Here is a 23138-nt window from a genome sequence, read left to right as displayed (position 1 = left end):
AATATGACAAGTATGAGAAGACATAGATCAGAAGCTTAAGCTTTAATGGTTCTGTTATAACACTTATAAGCTATAGATGCTCAGCTTACTTTCTAAATTTGCTTTGCAAAGACAAATTGTGAAATATTTTAGAAACAACCACCTGACTAGAAACTATTAGTATATGGTTTGTATATACCAACTGATGAAAAAGTGTTAGTGAGGTGGAACTGTATGGTGGATTGTCTGCAAATACATGTAAGTCAATAGGAAACTCTCAAAAGTATGTGAAGCAAATCAAAAGGAAATTGATCCTACAATATATACCAAAAAGTATCTAATATTGATCCCAAACGATCTGCAGAAGATTACTTAAATATCTTAAAGCCAATATCCCGGGGACTTGACAAATTGCAAAAAAGATGCTTCTCTATATGATGCTGTAGAAGTGTGAAAGAAATTAGGAAGTGTATTTGACGAAAAATTGGAATTATCACTGTCTCAAATAAAAGTTTATCACAAATTTTACAAACAGGCATTTACGCCTTACCATTTAGTTTTATTTATTTTAGATGTAACTTAAACAAAATATAAATTGACGATGGAATTGAAAGACGAAGCTATGAACACACTTAGGGATACATACACTAATTCTGGATTACTAATAGTTAAGTTAGAGTCGAAACTGGAACCACTTGCCACAAAGGAGTTATATCTATTGCTACTGTTTTGCAGTGGTGGATTTCACAAAAGAACCTTCCTGATATTGAGAAACTTCTTCCAACTTTAAAACAATTTTTATGTGGTATTTATTCTTCAGCTTTTATACAGGGTAATTCAAATTCGACCCCGACCATTGGGATCTCAGAAACCATAAGAGATACAGAAATGGTTAAATGGTAGCAAAGTTGCGTATCTTAGAGCTCATCATTTTTCAACTAAGTTTATGGATATAGCCGTGTTTTTAAAATAACAACGTTTGATTGAATGTAAAACACTTCCCAAACTACAGAAAAAGTATTTATGATAATAAAATAAAATGAAAATTAATTTTAAATGTTAAATAAAAATGTTCAAACTGATGGCCATTTTCTTGGATGCATAAACGTGTACGTCGACTAATATTTCCTACAGCTCTCTCTAAATTTCTTCTTCTTATGGATCTAAATTTAGTTATGATACTACCTCGGAGGATTTCAATGTTATCATGTCTTCACAAATGTAAGTGACAAAAAATCCCTTAAAGTAGACATATCTTTTTCATCGTTAAAATTTTTACAGCTCACTCAACTTGGAACAGTTTCTCAGACATTTTTACATAAATTTGGTATACCTATCAATCTTCTCTAAAGTTCTCTGTTTCCAAGATAATCGCCGTTTAAGAGCACTTTGCAAAATTTAACTATGTAAATATTAGTTGACGTTGAAAATGATTTTATTTGGTCAAATACTAGACTAACACTGATAATTGGCATTAATACTAGTGTATTAACGGTAATTGGCAATGGAAATTATTAAAGAAAAACGAAAACAAAGTTTTAACTTTAACAATCTGTATCTTCGTTATTATTAAGAATTGGACTAACATAAATTGGGTTAAATCATAATAATTTAACGTAAGAAATTCACTGTTGCTCTGTGTCCCATTAGTAAGGGACCATCGTGTATAAAGATATTTTTATTTTCTTTTTGATTTAAATCATTGATGAAAATCGTGTTTTAAATCAGGCAAATCCTGCTTCTAACATTCTGGATGAATTGTATTTATTGAACATTTTTTAATGATTAAAATCCAAATACATGAAATTCCTCTTGATTTTGTATTTATTTTATTGTTAAGTCATTTAACGTTTCGAACTATTTACATAGTTCATCATCAGAAATCACTATAAAAAAGAAATTTAAAAAGCAACGTCGACGAAATTATCTCCTTTATGGAAATCGTTAAAACAAATTGAACGTACAACGCATAGATTATTACAAAAACAGAAAACAAAAAGAAAAACAAAAAGGAAAACAAAAACAAAAAAGTACCTTTGTCGAGTATCCCTATTGATTAATTTATCAATTCTATCGGTAAATTGTGTATATTTCCATGATCTTACATTTTATAAATTTTTCAAATTACAAAACATTTCAACGTGTTCGTATGGACTTAGCGACTATAAGAAGGAATATCGTGACGGAACCAGTTTTTTTTTTAACAATGTGTTCTACGGAAATCAATACAATTCAATTCAAAATACAAATTTTAAAACTTATATGAACATTTTTATGAGTTGATGTTGTCAAATATTTATAAATGGTGCATCAAACTTAAGAAGGCAAATACGGTAGAGTGTTATATCTAGGTCATGATAGTTTTCTTAACCCATTTCTGGCCAATAATTATATATTTTATAAAAAAATGACATATCATTACTGCTCAACGTACTCCACCTCCACCATGTCTAATTACTAAGATTTACATACCATGTACATACACTAAGAACATTATAACAGACCATTTTTATTTTTACCAGTTATGCAAAAATAGTATACATTGATAATTATATGCAGTTAATTAAATTATATATGTAAGTATGTATACTTAATGGGAACCTTGAGGATATTTGGCAGCATTCATTAATTTAAAAACATTTTTACCATAGTTTTGGTGGCCTTCCCTGTGATCTTTTTCCTACTATGTTATTAATTTTTGCGTTTTTAACAGTCTGTCGTCTTCCATTCTTTTTATATGTTTGTCCCAGAATCTTCGTCTCTACTTCACCCATCTTTCTAAATCCTGTGTTCCGTATTGTTTGATATTTTCGTTCTATATTTTGTCGTGTAGTTTTCTATGTATATTTCTTAGTGTTTTCATCTCGACTGTTCTCATTATTTGTAGAGTCCTCCTTGTATCTGGCCTTGCTCCTGCCACGTATGCTATGATGGGTCTTATAGCAGTCAAATATTATCATATTTTGAAAACTTGGCATAACTTTTTTTGTGGTTACAGCAATCAAATGATCGCAAGAATAACAAAATTTGATGTGAAAAATGGATTTTTCTCTTTTTTCCGAAAATTCGGACATATGAGGCGATATTTTAATTTTAGCACTTTTTGAAATATTATTTGTTGAAATATTTTCGCATTTATTTTTCTGTATTTACTGACATGGGAAGGCGAAACAACATTCGTGATGTGTCTAGAGCGATTCAGAAGGCGATCGTAGAAGGTCGTCGTCAAAAGATGACACAGACGCAGCTAGTAGCGCAATTTTCGATCACCCAGTCAACTGTATCCAGAGTTCTTGAGAACTGGTGAACTCTGCGAGGCTTTGTGACTAAGAAACGTCGAAAAAGACCAAGAGTTACTACTCGCCTAGAGTACAGGAACGGCGTACGGCCGAACAGGAGCAATCCCAGGCTCAGCAAACATTGGACGTGAATCAAAAGAAGGCTGAATACTTCTTGATATTTGGAGATGATGGCATCAGATGGTGTTCAGAGCTTTTAGAAATGTCTTGTATTTTGTTTGCTCTCTCACTTCGTTAAAAAGATTTTTGTGACTCGTTATTTCAACCCACAAATATTTGAAGCGATTCACCTGCTCGAGTGAGTAATTGGAGTCGATTTTCAGCTTATATTTTATCATTTCCTTGGAATGGTTAGTAATAGCATTTCATCTCCGCTGTTAATGAGCACATTTAATTCCTTTGCTTTAGTGTTTAAAGAAAGTAGTACCTTTGGAGGTTGTCCTCAGAATCTACAATAAGGACAGCATCGTCATCATAACAGACGGCATGGAAGAATGTGTTTCCCGTTTTGAATCCAGGTGTTCTGCGAAATCACCAAAACCATATAAGTAATGGAGAAGAACAACAAGGTTTTGACGCAATATTTGTTGTCATATAAATATCCGAAAAATGCCTAGAATTTAATAATTTAATTCCCATATGTGAATCCCCTGAGTGCCCATTTGTATTATAAGGTTTCCACAGATGGCGTTTTTATAGAAAGAAGTTAAGCACGTTTATCATTTGCAGAGTTTATGAAGTTATTTATTGGAGAACAAAACATTATTTGAATATATTTTATTTTTTTTCAAAAGATATAATTCTAATCTTTTTACACTGACTACGCGCTCTATGGAAAAGATTAAATTGTTTCAGATTATCGGAGTACCCGCTAAATTAGCTGTACGTCACGACTCCGGGTAAACTGGTGTCATTCACGAAATCGATTTCCATCACGAAAGATGGATAAAGCTGTCCGCATTCTCCCGACAACGTCAATTTCAAGATTATTTGTACGAACACAGAGTTACTCGGTTCGCAGTCAGTTGCCATAAACAACGCTCCATTATGTAAGGGCTTGACCTTTTGTACCTCTTCGGAATTGCCGGATTGTAGTCCATTACCTTTCTGATGAGTATATGTTTTCTTCCCTTGTTCTCTTGGCTGTTGACTATGTGAATGTGGTGATGGTAAATATGTAGCACCCGGTTTTGAACAACTTGAAACCTCTGCATATAACAGTCTTTAGCCGTCGTCCAGACGGTAGATACGTCGTAGATGGTCATTGGTGTGATAATAGCTTTGTAAAGACTCAACAGTTGTCGCGCGCGAACTGCGACTTCTATATAGACTTCTAAATACTTTTTGGCGATAAGGAATGATTCTGTTGAAGATCTTAAGTCGGATAGGATCGTCGCAGAGTTCTTTCCTTCATCCACTACTCCAGCAAAACAATTCCATACTTTTTCCTGAATGGATCTGGATTCTCCAAATTCGTACTATGTTTCTGTCTCTTGGGGTCTTCATCTAAGATGCAGATATCTTCAGCGCACATCGCCTGGTTGACGTGCGGCACCTATGGTATGTCTCTCACAAAGATGTGGAATAGCAGAGTAAAGAATGCTGACCCTTGCAGCGCTTCTGTTCTCATAGTCCTGGCCGAATCACCGGTGATGTTCAACTTTGTTTTGGAACGTTCTTTCGAACGTCTTGACTACGTCTAGAAATACTGTCCCAGTTCATCGGAGATGTGCTCAATGAAATTGAGGATCTGCAGGATCGTGCTATGTTGCGCGTCTGGTATGACGTTAAGTTTCTTCATTTCCTCTGCCAGTCTTCTAGTAGAGTCTTCCACATTTGATTTCATAAGCGGTCATTTATTCATTTCGCAATTTTCAAGAATTTTTAAAATCATTGATTTAAACCAAAATATTTTTGGAGTATATTTTTAGTTGTCCTAATCACCTACTTATGTATCTATGGTCGTTCATTTGTTCATTGAGAAGATTTATAGATGACATCACGTATGCTTATCGACCGTCTTAACAAGATATGCAGATTATGTTGGTCGAATTATAATGTGTTGGTTAATAATTTTTTTACATAATTTATTCGTGAAGTTTATTTTTGCTGTGTTATAAATCTAAATTAAATTAACTTAATGGAACACTAACACGATTCTTTAGCTAACAAAAAAGTTCTTCATTCATTTAGTTAAACCTGGGTTGTGTCTACGAATAGCAAATCCAAAAGCTTCTCGATTAGTAGTTTAATTAATCGAGTAGTTTGCTTAACCTTTTTCCACCAATCCTTTTATTGGCTTTGCTTTATGATTCAGAGTTGAAATTAAAATTTCTCCGTACAACACAGATTTCAAAATCTGGCTGAAAGTCTTATTAAATTTGTTCATAAATCATTGACACATTTTGATGATGGCATAAAAAGGATATAAAATGGAGGTCGACGTTTTATATCATTTTATATTCCATTTCCTTATAACCTATTGACTATTAACATTTTTAATTTTATACTAATTAATTACATGAATCGCGAAATCCGCTTCCCACGTTTTTCAAGGTGGTGGGTATCTTTTTTTTGATTTTCTTGTTTGATCCATTCTTTTTTCTGGGCAGCAACTAGTGAGAACACATTCAAGAATGGTAGATACTGTTATGTGGATAGCTCTCTAGTTTTAATAATATCTTTATGCCATGAAGATTGAATTCATTTTTACATTTCTTATGTAAACAAAATTTCTTAGTTGTAGTATAACTAAAGATGTAGCAGAAGAAACACAAATACGAATACTAGTATCATCAGTACTATAAAATCAAATTACTACTTTCAAATCTGCGATTTTCCGTCACTTATTATTGAAAAAAAAAACAGAATACATAATTATTTATCCCAAGTTAAATATGGTGTTTTATAACGCAAGATAGAAAGTTAAAGTTCTTCGGCGCTTATTGTTTTCCCAGAAAAGAAAATTAAACTACAATATTTGGTGCCATTGTTAGAGTGTTCCGGCGCCATTGTAGCCTCATTAACTGTTTTTAATTATTAACAATGATTTTCTACGATACATCGGACATCCTGCACAAAAATTTTAAACTATTCAATTCATATATTATTCAGTTCTATATAAAACGGTATTTATATTTAAATATTTTTTAAATTCGTAGAAGGTGACGACAAAATCAGTTTGAAATTCCCCTTTTAAAATAAATTCCAAGCGTTTTTTGCAAATTACTTGAACCGCTTAAAAATGTTAAGTGCACATTGAAACAAGTAATTTTTTCTATTTTTCTTGTATTGAGCATGATTTAAAGCTTAATTTAAAGCGACATATTTCATTTCGAATAACTTAGAGGTGAAGTCTATTTTTGATAAGTAAATGAAGCATTGGAGTTCAGTGATCGCTTTTGACCGATGTATATTTCATCTAAATGCGTATGTGTAATATAAAATTCATTTAATAAACTTATAATTTTTCTGTTTTTATGCTAAACACTTCGGTAAATATAACTTATGGGCGGAGTTGTTATCTCTTTGCATATTTCCACATTAAATTTATTTTGATAAGATATATATATTTTTAAGTACTGGGTAATCGCATGAATTTATTGGTACAAAATTTTTTTGCAATTTTAACCTATTATTCTTTTTTATCGACAAAATAGGCTTTTTATACGTATCATAAATGTTGGAGCAGGTGTGCTGCTAGGTGTAATTAAGGATATATGAACTTTACTGCCTCCACACATGCGATATTATCCATGTTATTCCATTTTTTACTTCATTATGGTAAGTGGATTATTTCAATGAATTTCTATGAAGAAAAATTCAAATAATTTCATCTCGTTAACTGAAAATTAGACGTCAACCGGTACAAAGACATTTCCCACGTACGCAAGCCGTTTCTTTTTCCCTAGAAAACGTTAGTGAATGGCACAATGTACCGCTATACGCGAGGAGGCATTCGTCTTCGTATTAAGAGATGTTGTTTTAGTGTTCAGTGAACTCTCGCTTGGTCGACCCTTGCGTTCAACACTGCACGCACGCGACGTTTTAATACTTTTAATTGCCCACCGGCGAGAAGCTTATTCTCTCGGTGCTTTTCAACTCTTCTATGCACAATATAAGCCGGCGTTCTTCCTCCCCCAACAGGCGTATGCCAATTGACAGAAGTAGTTTCTAAATTGGCTTTTACTAAGGCAAACGAGATATCCCTCTTGGCTTAACTCCCACGTCATTCAAGTTATTAAACGTGAACGATTATTTTATTTATTTTTTATTAATGCTTTTAATCAGTATAAAAGATTATTCTTTATATGAATTAAGATAATGTCAAAGTTTGATGAAACTGTTTAATTTGTTTTAAAAAAATGTTTTTCTATTTTATGCTTTAATTAGTTTTCGTTAGCTGCGTTATTAATTATGATAATGATTCATGGTTTATGCGTGAATCATCAAAATTTTTATTCCTTTTGTTATATTGAGATTTTCTTTAGAAAACGATTTCAACATCAAACTAACACGTTTTTATTTGGATGACGCATAAATCTTTGATAAGCTCCTTTATTTATAAGGTGTCGAAAGTTGCTCTCATTCCCTATATATATAATTTTGAATTACAATATTTTTATAAATACTTTAGAGTGAGATATTATATGGGTTAAGGAGTTAGTAAGTAGTAATATTGTGTAGGTCAATTCCATATAGAAACTCTTATGTTAGTAAACCAGGTTAAAAGGAAATGCTTGAGACATTCTAGCGTCCGATAAGAACGCAGCACAGGCTTAAATAACCGAATGAATGATACTAGCCGCAGTATTCATAAAAATACTGGTTAACGGTGAATGGTTTTAGCTTGGGACAAGAATTACTAAAAGCGGGTCAACGATTCTGTCCCGGTAATCAGCTCATTGCGTTAAATGGAGCATAAGATAATGAAAGGGTTAAGACCGTGAGAACATCGACGACCTTTGCAAAAAACTTCGAATTCAAACGATATTTGTTATGAGATGAAATAAATCAATTCATAAAGTTACGGTTAAAAGATGTCAGTTTCTTTTTATTTTGTATAATTGTGTGAAGAATATAATTACATATTTCTTTTATAATTTTTAAACATTGATACATTTCAAAAGATGAATTTTTATTAAACATAAATGTAGTTTCGTGTATACACTTCCCCCTGATGGTTTGAATGAACTGGAGTAGCTTACGCTCAACTTTCTCACATTTGTTATGGATTTTAAGGTTTTGTAAATTTTTACACAACCAATGAAAAATGTAAGAAAACATGGTAATAGATCTCCTCTATCATCAAATTGTTTCAAACAGCTTTAAAAGAACTCATGTTTCAAAAACTTAAATTTGTACTTTCTTGTTACAGAACTTAGTCTGTAAAACAATCCCAAGTTCGATTAAATAAGTAGACTGCTTTAATAATTTCAAAACTCAGAGCAACAATTAGTTTTGAATCAGATGACAAGATGTGCAGAAGATGTAAATCTTATAGATATAATAATAATAAATTGCCTTTATTTCCAGAGTAAAGAGAACAAAATAATAATAATAGTCACTATAATGCAAAATAAAGATAACCAAAAAAGATAAGAAAACAATGTTTAAAAGACGATTCGCAGAAAACCAGTTAAAAATATTTTTTTGGGATTCATCAACTAGTTGCTCCAGATCACACAGGTTACCAGATTTCTGCAATGCACTAGTGTCATCGGCAAAAAGAACAATTTCGTTGTTACTATTACTAAGGGTTAACAGATCGTTTATGAATAATATAGGGCTGAGAACCAATCTCTGTAGGACTCCGTACTTTATAGGTCAACTACCAGATGACTGATTATTATATGTAACATATTGAACGCGATCTTCCAAATAGGATTTTATTAAATTCACACTATTATTGTCAAAATGAAGCATGACAGAGCTTACGCAGAAGAAGGTCGTGGGAGATGCAGTCAAATGCTTTTGTCAGGTCGTGAAATACGTGGGCATATAACCTATCATCAAAGCAATACAACACAAATTCCATAAGTTTACTGACAGCAGCAGACGTCGATTTACCTCTCCTAAAATTGGGTACAGTGCAATAAACTGTTTTCTTCTAGGAAACACACAATTTGATTTTTCAGCACAGTCTAAAAAATTTTACCGAAAATGGGTGTAATAGAAATGGGCCTCGCATTGAGAACTCGCAACAATTCTCGCGACCTTGAGACAGGAAGGAAAAGTTTCGGAAACGATGCACTGATTAATCAACTTACATAGAGGAACGTTTATAAGATCAACAACAGTCCTCACCAATGCAGCGTGCAATGAATCTTCACTCGATAAATTTTTTAAAGAACAGGTGCAGGATAAAACTCACTTCCGCAAACCTTAATTTAACCTTAGCGGCATCCTCAGGTTGATTGTCATAGCTGTGTGTTTTAGCATCTCTCACATTAATCGAGATGGGTGAAATAATACTTTCAGCAACGTTGCTAAAAAAACCTGTTGAAATCATCTGCATTAACATTTTCATTGATGGGAGATTTATTTGATAATTTGTTGCTATTAATTACTTTCCACATGGCAACTTGAGTATTTTTAGCATTTTTTATATATAGTCGATATTAGTATTCTTTAATATATATTAGTATTCTTTAAAAATACTAATATCGAAAATTATTTAGTGTGTGTAACTTCTCTCTAAGATATTTAATGTCATCACTGAACCAATGCAAATTTAGTTCAGAATGAGTATTAGACATTTTTGTTTTAACTGGAAAACTAGCATTTAAAGCAGCTGTCATTTCTTGTATAAACATGGAAAACTTATCAGTAATCTCCATTACAACGCAATCTACAAATTCAAAGTTTATCTTTGCAACATTATTATAGAAAGTAAATAGACCAAGCTTTGGAACAGGTCTATAGGTTGTTATTTTTTTTGCAAATGAGGGCTTTACCGGATCTATACATTTAAAACAACTAGCTAAGTGGTCAGACAAGCATGGATCACCAACACTGGACAAATAAATACACTTGCGAATATTTGTGAAAACGTTGTCCAAACATGCATCGTTTCTAGTATTCTCATAATTTGTCCTGACCAAGCCATAAGATCTGCATAAAGAACAGAGCATCTCCGCCTCTCTACATACTTTATGAAAATGTACATTAAAATCGCCGGTCTGGACAATATTCCTATTCAACATTAATTTGCTCAATACCATGTTCAATCTCGTCATAAAAGACTCAAAACTACCCCGAGGAGAGCGATGTGTGATTACAATACACGATGGGCTATCAATTGGAACTATAATCAAATTTAAAAAGAAAAAGATAAGATTATGAACATCTTAATTTATGGCTTAATATGGATTAAGCGTATTACGACAAAAGTATAACATGAATTAGGTGCTAGATTAGTTGTTATAAAAGGACACCAAATACATTTGGGAAAAAATTAATTATATAATACATAAAATACGGTAAATTTTTATGTTTAATAATTTGAAAATAATAAAGAAAAGTTATTGCGGATATTTTCTTTTAAGAGAGTCCTTTTTAGAGTCTGAATACAATTGTCTATATTTCTGCCACATTACAGAAGAAATTGTTTTTTCCTCTGCGGTTATTTACTCATAAAAATTTTGTATTACCTAGACAGCCATTTCATCTGTAACCTTTATTGCTTTTAAAGAATGAAGTTTTTGCTTCTAAAAACGAAGTTTTGTCTCCTTATGAAGAAGGGCTCTTGAAGAAAAATATCGTTTATTTTCAAGTGGGAACACAGATTTTTACTCTTAACCGACACAAAATTAGCCAACTTTTTATCTAATACAATAAGTAATATAAATAAATATACACACTTTTACAAAAACGGCGAACTTTCAGAAAATATAGAGAAATTTGTAACTAAATTTATTAAAACAAAAACATTCCACAATTCAATATACCTCCTTGTTTGGTAGCAATGATACGTTTAACTCTCAGAAAGGTTTCCCGTAAAGACAGAACACACGGAATCTATCAAAAACATTTCAAAACTACGAAGGTCTGCGACAGTGATATGGGCTGTCATGTCTGCTATTTAACATTGCCCTGGAAAAGGTAGCACGAGATGCAGAACTTTGAACATTGGAATAATATTAAACAAGTCAACGCGGATCTTGGCATTCGCCGATGACATAGATATACGAGGTAGATAACGTGGCGGGGAAAATGGGCTTAAAAACAAATTTTACAAAAACCAAGCATGCGATGAAAGGCTGGCAGTGGAAACATACCAGGACATTTGGAATTTATCAAAATGTAAGCGTTGCGATGAACAATCCATGTAGCCAGAATGGATATAAAAAGTACCATTAGAATTATCATTGATCGCCGTGGACCTGTGGTTAAAAGATTGGTTGGGAGGTGAAAGAGACGATTTGTGGTCAGTATGGAGGACGACTTAAGAAAGATGAAGGTTTGGGGTTGGAGACGACCTAAGGTTCACAACAAGCTGTAATATCAAAAAAAGTATTTGGATAAAATGCTCCTAGAATTCCAAGAGATCCCCTTGCGATAAATTGATCTTACATCCTGAATGCTGGTGCACATTGCGAAACTAATCGAGTTTATCATGCAAACAGCTTTAGAAACTGTGTATCTATAAAATCATATGAACGCAATAGCATGGTTGTAGTCGCTATTTGGTCTATGAGGCAGTTTTTATTTTGCGTATACAGTGTGTTAATTAATTATCGTACCCGACAAAGTATGCAACCAATATCACAGATTGGTATTGCAACCCGACGAAAGTTCCTAAAAACGATGGCGACAATTCATTAACTTTAAAAGCCGCTTAAAATATATTTACATAAATTTTAAATAATTAAAAAAATATTTTGAATATAAAAAATGGTCTAACTTTCTGTCCTTTTATTTAAAATAATTGGCCAGAGACAGCAAAACGCGTTTTGAAGGGAAAGAAGGGGAGGTGACGTCACGAGTTACGAAGCTGTGGGAGCTAGAGACTGCTTTTCCTAATTAAACATTTTGATTATGAAAGTTATGTATTTTTCTTTTATTATTATTTAATTATGTAATTTATATACTTTAATAAATACTTTTCTCTTAAAACGTCAGCGTCTGTAACACTTGACGTCACGATTAGGGCATGTCAGGGAGTTCACTTTTCATACGTTGAAATCCTTCGTGTGGCCAACTTTGTACAATACGCTTTACGCACCTTGCGCACGATCAGCTGCCAACATCTGGTTACTAATTTAAAATTATCCAAGCTACCACTACATATTGAAATATGCAGCCAATATTACACAGATCACGTGGGTTACGATAATTAATTAACACAGTGTATATACGTCTTGATTCTTAAAGGGTAAAGTTATAGTTATAATTGACTTGTCCACAGTTTCGTAATCCTTCAATGATTTCAGAAAACAGAAATTTTGATAAGGTTTTATCATAATATAACAAATATTAATAGTTTTTGTTTGCTTGTTTGTCTTTGTGACTCAATTTAAGTAAAGAACACAACAATAATATTTTCAATGACTACTGCTCATCATGCACCTCATTTCATGCATGCCACCAGTTGGCCTAATTTTTAGGGTCTTATCAATATTTCTCAATATAGATAGTAGCTCAATAAGTTTAGCGAAATAGGTATTAAGTAATCCGTCAATTCAAAATTGAAAATAACAAAAAGACAATCTCATTCCAACAGCAAAATTGTAGCCTTATTAATGTAGCCAGTATTTTTGTTAAATTATCAAATTACTTTATTATAAACAAAAATATCCCATAAAAAGTAAAACGTTTAAAATTGATACCTTCAATTTTATAAATATAGGTATATAGTGTTGTTGCTAAAATTTTTATAATCCTTCGTAATTACATTTCATTTTCAGTAAGTATTGATCGTTTGAAGCCTGCCTTCATGTTAAATTATAATTTAACCAATAATTGTGACGATGGCACTAACAGTGGCATTGTTACCAATGGTATAACCAAATTGTTTGATAATGTCTCATTTAAAAAACAAATCTAGACGTGTATTTTATTTTTGAATAATTTAACTTTATTTTTTTGTATTTGGTATTCACAACTTACTTAAATACTTACATTTTTATACTTCTTTTCTGTTCCAACATATATTTCTTCACAATGGAAAGATAACTCTTTCTCTTGTTCTTGAATAAACATTTGTTATGAAGTCTACAATTCCTACAGAAGAAGAGAATGCTGTTAGAGACACATCATAAATATTATTAGGCATACCTTCGTACGACTCCATATAAAAAGTTATACGTTGTTATACACGCGTGGCTATCTATACATATAACAAATTCAATATACGTACTTTGATGTGTGTGGGTGTGGTTGTACGAATATTTAAAACACCACACAGAAATTGCAATTGTTAATAATATGCATATGTGTATTGTATGTAATAAGAGAAAAAAATTAAAAATAGTTTACGATCAAAACTTACTTTTTGTTATAAAAATAAAAATTTCTAACACACGCAATGTGCGCATTGTGACGCAGGCGACTGGTGAACAATTTTTTACATGTCAACGACTCGTCTCAATTCTTGAGTGAGACGCGCCATCGTGAGTCGTTGTAGAGTTATTCGCGATGCTACAACCGACCTCCCATTTAACAGTACACAGTCTACCTTATATCAAATAAATTTTCCAAATTGTTCTGGAAATCCTTTTCGCTGCGCCTATAAACAGCTTGAGTTTCTTCGAAATTTTCGTAATTCTTTCCATACTTGATGGAAGTCTAGCTTTTTTAAACAATTTATGGGTTTTCTTAATCTATACTCACAAATTACGAGATTTAGTAACAATAAAATTAACTTCGTGAAATTAAAATATAAAACTACGGGAACTTATCGATTTTTATATACATTATATCTCAATTATTGTGGTATGTAGCAAGTAATATACTCGCTAATACTCGCTAATATACAATTCAATTATACAAACAATACAATTCCATTATATTCAAATTATGATTATAAAAATATCGGCAATATGTCCATATACATACATATACAGAAAGCTTTCAACTGATAATTTAAACCAACACAATTCAGGAATGCTTCGCCTATTGGCGAATGCTGATTGAATCGGTAAGCCCTCTTTTAAAATGAAATTGCGATAGTTACAAACACAAATAGTGAGATGATCTTTATTCGTCATCCCTCTATCCCGTGGCTGTTCTGCTTATTTCTAGAAAATAGGAAAATATTGAATATCCTATTAGTCTCATTATAATATTTTCACTTGTAAGTTCCAAAAACTTGAAATACAAATTGTAAATTATAACTTTCGGAAATAATGATAGTAATTTAATTTAAATTGTGTATTATATAACACGTAAAGTTGGAAACTAAAGAATGTGCATTAAAAAAATTAGTAGTATTAAATTAAGTATAAAATTCCAATTATTTGTTATTCTGGATGTTCATTTATTTGATTTTATAATTTCCTTCAAAGCCAGATAAACTACTGTTGAAATTTTTAGCATAAAAGTTTACTTTGTTATACACATAGAAGGTAGGTGAACTTGAAAATACAAATACTAATTAGGTTTCAATAGTAGATCAACGTAAAGCAAAATTAAGGAACGATAACTTCAATAAACAATAATAAAATACATCAAATATTGTGTACAGTTCTGTTCAGATATAATGCGAAAAGAGCCGCTCGTAGAGGCATAAAATTGTACTAGAAACGACCTACGTTCACGGGGCCATCATTCAATCCAGGTTTTACCTGCTCTGTAGTGTTGTAAAAGTTCCGAACAGGCAAGCGGTGTGATGTGATTTATAGCCAAGATGACTGAATCACAAAGAAAAATTAAGAAAATAAATAGGTATATGCAATCCATTTACTTTACACAATTCCTATAGTAAATGAAAATAATTACTAATAATTACTAAAAAATTACCAAAGTAATACAGTGAAACCATAAGTCGAAACCTCAAAAGAAATGAAAATTATATGTTAATATAAACTATATATTGAAATACATATATCGTAAACTATTTTAATATAATGAAATCAAAAATCAATATAATAAAATATAATATTCCTATATAACAAAAACTATAATATATTATTATACATATAAAATATAATAAATATGTAAGTTATATAAATATAATTACTTAATATAATAATCTAATTGGGGAGAATTTTATAAGGTCAATTATACCATCAAATATTATCAGTATTTTGTATAGTACATATGGTACCATATGTAAGTACTACCAAACATAATGAAGAGTCTCCGACAAGGATTAAACTCAAGACTACGAACCAAGCAGAAGAAAAGTTAAATGAATCTTGGCACGTGTAATTTTCAGGATGTTTCAAAGAAAGTAAATGAACTGAAATATCTAAAGGTAGGATCCGAAAACCGGGATATAAGCAGGAAGTGACTATTATCATACATAGAAGATTTAGAAAGCTTATAGCAACATGAGAACCGATAAATGAAAACATCATAGGGATCTAATAATACATAGGGACTACCTAATAAACACAAAGATCAATTTCAAACTTTTAAATGAAGAAATAGAGAAGGTTACCTAAAGGTCCTTGATGTAAAAGTTATAAAAGGAACCTCATGTGATAGGGACCATGTACTTAAAGCATTGGTAATACTTTCAATATCCACAAAATACCAACAAGGCAAGAAAGAAGAAAATGACAAAAGAGAAATAGTGATGGAAATAAGATACAACCTAAATAGTCTAGAACATGAAAGCACAAAAGAACTCTATTAAACTAGCCTAAGTACTAAACTGTTCTTAGAACATCATGATGTTCTTAGAACATCATTCGATAGTATTGAGGAAGAGTGAATGTATAAAATTGTGCAGCAATAGAAACCAGCACATAGGAGAAAAGTGCCAAAAGCCATATTGGTGGGACGACAAGATCGAATCGGAAATAAAAAGAAAAATGAAAATTATACAACATTGTGCTAATCTCAATAAAGTTAAACGATAATGTTGCATATAAGCAAATACAAGCAAGTGTGCGAAAACTGTTTGCTACAAAAAATAATGAAATATGCGTGAGAACATGCTCTACTCTAGACTCAATACCTACGTAACAGCTTTCTCTTAAGTAAAATACACAGAAAGTTAGAAAATACTCAAGAACATAATACGAGAAAGAATAAAAGATATAATTTCTTCGATAGCAGGACAGAAAGGGGTAGAAGATAGAAGAAAATCTTAAAACATAGATAACAATAGTACAAGTATAATCATGCCTGTTATTACCAATAAGAATAACTGTGTCAGAGGTGAAAAAAGCAATCACCTAGGTTAATAAATGAAAGAGTGACCAAGGTGTAGATTACCTTGGCATTTGGTGGGGATCAAGTGATAGCGCAGCATATTGATGATACTGAGTATATGACAAGCAAATTAATTGAAAAGTATGATAAATGAGGCTTAGAAGTTAACTTTCCGAAAACTGAATGCATGTGTAATCTGCCTATCTCGGACAAACAGAACATCAAACATTGCAGCTCATAGCAATACATGAGCATAGAAATATTGAAGGAAGGAATACTTAACGAGGCGATAGCCGAAAGAAATCTGCAGGATAAGAAACCATATCACAAATGAACACACTTAATATAATTACAAGTGCAATAACCTAGCTGTAAAATGTAGTTTAAAAAGGATAAGACATAAAACTATATAGATTCCTGGAGAAGAGCTGGAAAATCTAGACTAAAAAGGATTAGAAACAAAGACATAAGGGATTTAATGAAAGTAAAACATGATATTGTAGATGACATAAAAACTGCACAACTTAGATAGTACGGACATTTACCAAGAATGGATCAAGACCGACTACCAAAAAAAATATTACTCTGGACATGATAAAAAATGGTACTGATGACATTGATGAAATGGCACGGATGAAGAGAGCTGTAAGAGGCTACTTATACTTATGACCTTACACTAATGTCCTTATCTCGTCTGCCCCCAATGTCTTTGTTTTCGCTCTTTACTTGTTCAAACAGTTTCGGGAAGATTTTCAATAGTGTCGATTTTATAATACACGATTTTGAACATTACACAATTTTTCGATCCCGTGCCGGTCTTGGCAGTGTCTCATGAACCCTAGGGGAATCTCTTTGAGTACTACCATTCGAACCAGTTTCCAGTGTCTTTTAAGTATGTTACTCTAACTAAGGTACAACCGGTTCGATACACCTTTATACAACCTTTATCAATTCAACCCATTCACTTCTGAATGTTTCTCCAACTCGTCTCTTTTTACACATATAAAATCCAATCTAACATATTCTGCATCAGTAATTTCGTCCATATGCTAAAGAACAGTATTTTATTCGCATAAATCTTTCATTGTCGTGTTAAAATATGATCAGACTGATCTACAGATCATGAAGAGTACACGCAATAAAAATTTGGTAATAGGAAAAAAATCCAGGCGTTTTGTAGATGACTACATATCCGCTATTATTAACCATAGAAAATTACTCCTCACTTTTCTATTTCAGAGGTATGATTAAGCGCAATTAGATTGTGTTCTACAAGCTCAGTTAGTTAGATAGAAATGATCTTGTTTTACAAAACAGAATTAATCACAGAGTAGACATCAGAACCCTTTGTAATCACTAATGGTGTTGCGAAGTTTGAAAGCTTTGCATGTTTAATGCGTTTATTCACGGTATCATGTCTTTCCGTACATTTTTTTTTCATTTCAGATCCAATTACCTTGATATCCGAACAATATACATATATTTATAGTGTGTATGGGATATATTTAGGGGCAACCACAAAATAAATAATTTCATTTTATTACTTATTATTATAAGTCAAATGACTTCCATGTTTATCAAGAATTAAGACAACTGGATTTTTAAGGTGTTAAACTTGGTTTGCAAAAACTCTTTCTAAAGTATAATCTTCCACCCAAGGCAGGTGATGGTCCTCCTTGAACCTAAATGCTCTGCAAACCTTCTCGTGCTTTAAAAATGACCTTGTATTGAAGTCTATCAACACCTCATTATTTAGAGTAGGAAAACTTTGAACTCATAGAAACAAACAATCTGTACTTCGAGTAGGATACTGATATAATAGAAATGCCTCAAAATTTTTTTTTTTACATCGGTTTGTTTATTACTTTGTTACCAGTTCTGAGTAAACCATTTAAAACAATCATTCGATGTATACAAATCTACAAAGTCATGTAAATTGAAACAGAAATCTCTCCTCATGCTTGTACTGATTGCATATATTTCAGTAAAATTCAATTATAACAGAAGGCCACTTAACTTTTTATGTTATAAATAACAATACATAACATTGAACATTGTTTTATAAATTAATCGTTAATTAACTTCAAAGCCCACATCTACTTATTATTATGTAGTTATTAAACTCGAAAATATTTACGTAATACGGTTATATCGAAGTCACGTATGTAATCGAGATCGTGTTGTTAATTTGTACCATATTACAAATTAACAACGCTCGTATTCCAATAAATTTCCTTATAAGGAAAAAGAGTTTATGTATTTAAATGCCATGTTCTCATCTTATACAAATAGATTTTCGAGCTGGAAAATATTTAGATAACTAAAACGAAACATAAATAGGCACGTGTTTACAACATTTTGATACGAAAACATTTTGAATGAAATACAAAGAATATATTCGACATTAAAGTTTAATATTACGTTTACATTATTAATTAGCAAACTTTAATTCAAAATCAATGCCATTGTTTTTTTAATTAATAATGAATAATGTCGAAATTTAAAACAACAGGTATTTAATTAGAATAGTAATGAATTCAAATTACAAATATTATATCCAAACTTTTATAAAATTTAAATTTTTTTCTTTCTTTTGTATAAAATAAACAATTACATAAATTTCTGTCTGCAATCTGAAATTTATTTTTCAAGATAACCCGTTTATGTACAAACACCTTCGTTCATTCGTTGGCACGAAGTTACTCATAACTATTTAATGAAACGTCGTCGGATTTATCGTTTTGCAAATTGTTTACTCATAACCGATAACAGCGTTCAGATTATTTTCAGAGGTACCGTGATTTAGTGAAGTTTGTGATTTGAACGATGAAAGAAATCGTAACTTGCAAAATTATTGTTATAAACATTCATAACCGGTTAGTTATACATCCTTTGTTTTAGAATTTAATAAACTTTACGAATGCGGCGCAGTTGAATTCGAATGTTCGCGATAGTTTCTGTGAAATGTGTTATTGACTTCTACTAAAAACCTAAATAGTTTTTTTTTATTTTTTTTAATCCTGTATTTCATTGGTAAGTCCAAATCTAAATTTATTTATTTGTTAATTGTGGCTTATTCCCTGTTATATTTCGTTGTAATTATTACTGGGAAAATTGTATTTATCAATTTATTACTGTTTTTTGAGTTGCTATGACGGTTTGTTTACTTTTATTACTTACACTTTATAATCGTTATGATTAAAGCTGATCAATAAATTTCCTAAATCAATAGTCTATTTAATAAATATCTTTTAGGCAACCGCATAACATTTAAGATTGAAAAGTTTATTATACATCCTTACATTGGTTCAGTTGCAATCTTCACTTTTGTAAACATCGTCTTTAGTTAGGAGCATAGTTTAACAAATGCACTTTAAAATGCATTCTTGGAAAAATACGGTGTGTTGGAATTGACTTCAGGATTTATTGTGCAACGTACGGAGTAATAGTCCTCTATGCCTGGTGGTAATTATACCTCTTACTTTTGCTCTTCGATAACTAATACACGTGGTGGCTTGTATACAATAGTTAATTAAGTCTCATCTAAATTACAATAGGTCAGTTCTTTTAAAATCTTATCTCTAACACCTGTTTGTCGTATAATATTTTAAACTGTAAGACTGCACTCTTAATAACACGTAATTATTAGTGTGTTTATCAAATACGAAAAGAAAATTCAGTTTAACACATCTGTATTCATATGCTTCGTCGATTTGTCCAAAACATTTGAATAAGTACGATTAGGAGACATACTGAAACTGCAAAGACAAAGAGAAAGGTGCATCTGCTTAAATCCTAAACATAATACGGAAATTAAACACTAACAATACGACTAAAGTAAGGGGCAGAGATGCACTAAGTTAAAGCCTATTCCCCAGTCTATTTTTGTTCAACCTGTTAATGGATAAAATAATCGAGGAAGTGATAACTTAAAGCCTAGGATATAAAATGGACCAAAAGAAAATCTAACTAATATGTTACGCTGACAACGCTGCGATAATCTCCAGCTCAGAGGATGACCTGCAAAGATAACTGTTCTATCAACCGAGCGTAGCGTTATTTCAAAAAATAAATCCATGGTAGAGCCATAGTAGGAAGAGAGTTACCTCATCAAATAACTCATGGAATATTCCTATTTGAGTGTGCACATCTCAAGCACTCGCTATCTCGTAAAAGACGTGAAAAGTTAGATTAACAAATCGTCCACAATTTCAGGTTGTCTATGAGATACTGCTTGGTACAACAAATTTATGTGTATGGATGGTAAAGTGTAGATATGCAAGACCTGCATCCGCCCAATTATAACTTACGGCTTTGAAATGTGCAGAAGACACAAAGAAATCTAAGAGCATGTTAGGAGTAGTAGAAATGAGGAGTGAGAACAATCTTAGGAAAAACCAGATCGGACAGAACTTCAAGGTTAAGGATCTATACTGGGTTCAGAACGTTATGAGATGGGGAAGACAGCGTAAGAGAAATAACCAGAGAAATCATAGATTACCATATTAACCCGTCCGGAACCAGTCCATCAAAGAAATGAAGAGACAGCTTGCAGTCAACTTCTCAAGAGATATTTCATTGGCATACCTTATCAGGAACAATACACCCAAGTCAATTATTAATTAGGTTTTGTTACATTTCGTGGGGATAAAAACTTCGTACGTTAAAATTAACGTGATAATAATCGAATTTTATAATACCATTTTTTAGTTAAATGATGATTAAGGTAATTAACAATAAATAATTAACGACAAATAAACCATGAATTAAATTTCAATTAAACTTAATGAAACAGTAATTGACTTTTTAGATAAACCACAACGGGTGTTGGGAATCAATAACTCGTTCCACAACCCCTTCTATTACGCCTATTTTAAGTTGTATTTCACTACGGCAATATACTTTCTTCTATCTAATATTCAGCTTAAACTGGACGACATTATGCCAGCTTCACACTTCCCATCTAAGTCTTTGAGTTAGCACTTATTTACTTGGCTGTTACATTTCCTGTTAGGATGCTTGAGATCTTCTTGTATTGTAAGGACATATTCATCATTTTCTGCAATACTGGGCTGGACACAAAAATGTTGTTTCAGTGCCGTTACACTAGAATTGATCTCTGCATCAATACTAAAGAAATGACTATCATTGTATTACTACTATTTCCAGAACAATTTTCCATTCCAACAAAATGTTGCATGCTTCACATAACTACATATCTACACATTTCTCTTTGTTAGTCGTTGTAGCATTCTGACAAATTGTAGTTCGTTGTTTACGTACCGTATTTTCGGAATATCAAAACAACATATTCTCTTGGACGTTGCTTTATACGTCCTATAGAATATGTTATAAATTAGTTATTTAATATTACAGATATAGCTACTTAAAAATATTCATCTTCATCGCACGTTTTTTTTGTCACTTTCCATTTCTTTTCTTGCCTTAATTCTGGATTCAAGCGCTACCATTTGTTTATCAACCCACATTATGAGAACTGGGGGGCTTCTTCTTCACTGTAATATACAACATCGGCATTTAGAAATATGCAGTAGACCGAAAATAACTTGGTTCCACCACTTCTTCGATTTTTTACGAAATCTTTATGGTAACATTATCTGCTTATTACTTTCTTTCTTTTAATTACAGTATTTTCGTTGCCATTAAAATTGTACGACTTTATTAGCACTCCATTTGTTAAATCCGTTTTCCGTTCTATTTTGGCTTTATTAGGTTATTAATTTATTGAAATCCATTTGAAAGTAATCTTTGTAATAGAAATTAAAAATACAATTCGAAGAAGAAATACAAAAAAGAAATATATAAGCAAATTACCAATTTGAAAAAATCTAACCTACCAACATGTAACGCAGCTTTTTTGGTAAATACTTTGAGTTTTCTTAGGATTTATCAGCAAACAACATTGGTCAATGCTAGCATATAGTTGTTGTATATTACATATCTGACAAGTCACGTGACAGAAAGCTGCAATATAGCTGTGTATCATCAGCATATAAATGAGAGGTACTTAAGTCCAAAAATTGCTTACAAGTGAATGTATAGCAAGAAGTGTTGGACCTAAATAGACCCTGGTGCATATGCAACTGCCGCGAAGAAGAGATGGCACACTATCTGCCAAACTGTTGCCTATCTGCAAGATAATCCCGATATAACTCAACAGCCATATAACTAATTTTAATGTAACTCAATATTGATAGCAACAAATCATGATTTAATATATCAAAAGCTTTGGACAATGCCGAAAGTTTGTAAGAGGCTACAAATTACAATTTTACATAGACAGTATAACATTGTCATATTTAAGAATTTGTAGATCATGTTCAATTGTTTCAGTTTCAGTTTTTTAATGCTTACTAAAATTTGATCAGGAAGAAGTTTTGCATTTTGAACTATTTTGAGTTATATAACAAAAAAGTCGCACGTCAAAATAGCACAAGATGACATAACAATTTTGAATTCGATAATATCTCTTCAACATTGGCAAAAATCAACGAAACCCATAAAAAGAAATCTAAC

At 31.8% G+C, this 23138-nt stretch overlaps 1 protein-coding gene and 1 long non-coding RNA gene across 10 annotated transcripts in view; one reads left to right on the top strand and one right to left on the bottom strand.

The window, feature by feature from the left end:
* Nucleotides 1-23138, top strand: part of LOC111415419 (PDZ domain-containing guanine nucleotide exchange factor) — a 126570-nt gene that overhangs the window by 29777 nt on the left and 73655 nt on the right. Inside the window, exon 1 of one of the 9 annotated variants that reach the window (XM_071194524.1) lies at nt 19411-19634. The exons of the other annotated variants lie outside the window; for them this stretch is intronic. The gene's annotated coding sequence lies outside the window, so the exon portion shown is untranslated. Of the gene's footprint in view, nt 1-19410; nt 19635-23138 lie in introns of those variants that run through there. 9 annotated transcript variants of the gene reach the window in all.
* Nucleotides 1792-2170, bottom strand: LOC111419602 (uncharacterized). Its single transcript, XR_002706979.2, has 2 exons — nt 2014-2170; nt 1792-1865 (listed from the first exon to the last, which is right to left on the bottom strand). It is a non-coding gene; the product is annotated as an uncharacterized lncRNA (long non-coding RNA).

Source organism: Onthophagus taurus, chromosome 2 (genome assembly GCF_036711975.1).
Source record: "Onthophagus taurus isolate NC chromosome 2, IU_Otau_3.0, whole genome shotgun sequence".
Classification (NCBI taxonomy): domain Eukaryota; kingdom Metazoa; phylum Arthropoda; class Insecta; order Coleoptera; family Scarabaeidae; genus Onthophagus; species Onthophagus taurus.
Note: the sequence above shows the minus strand (reverse complement) of the source record. Positions and strands in the feature narration are given on the sequence as shown.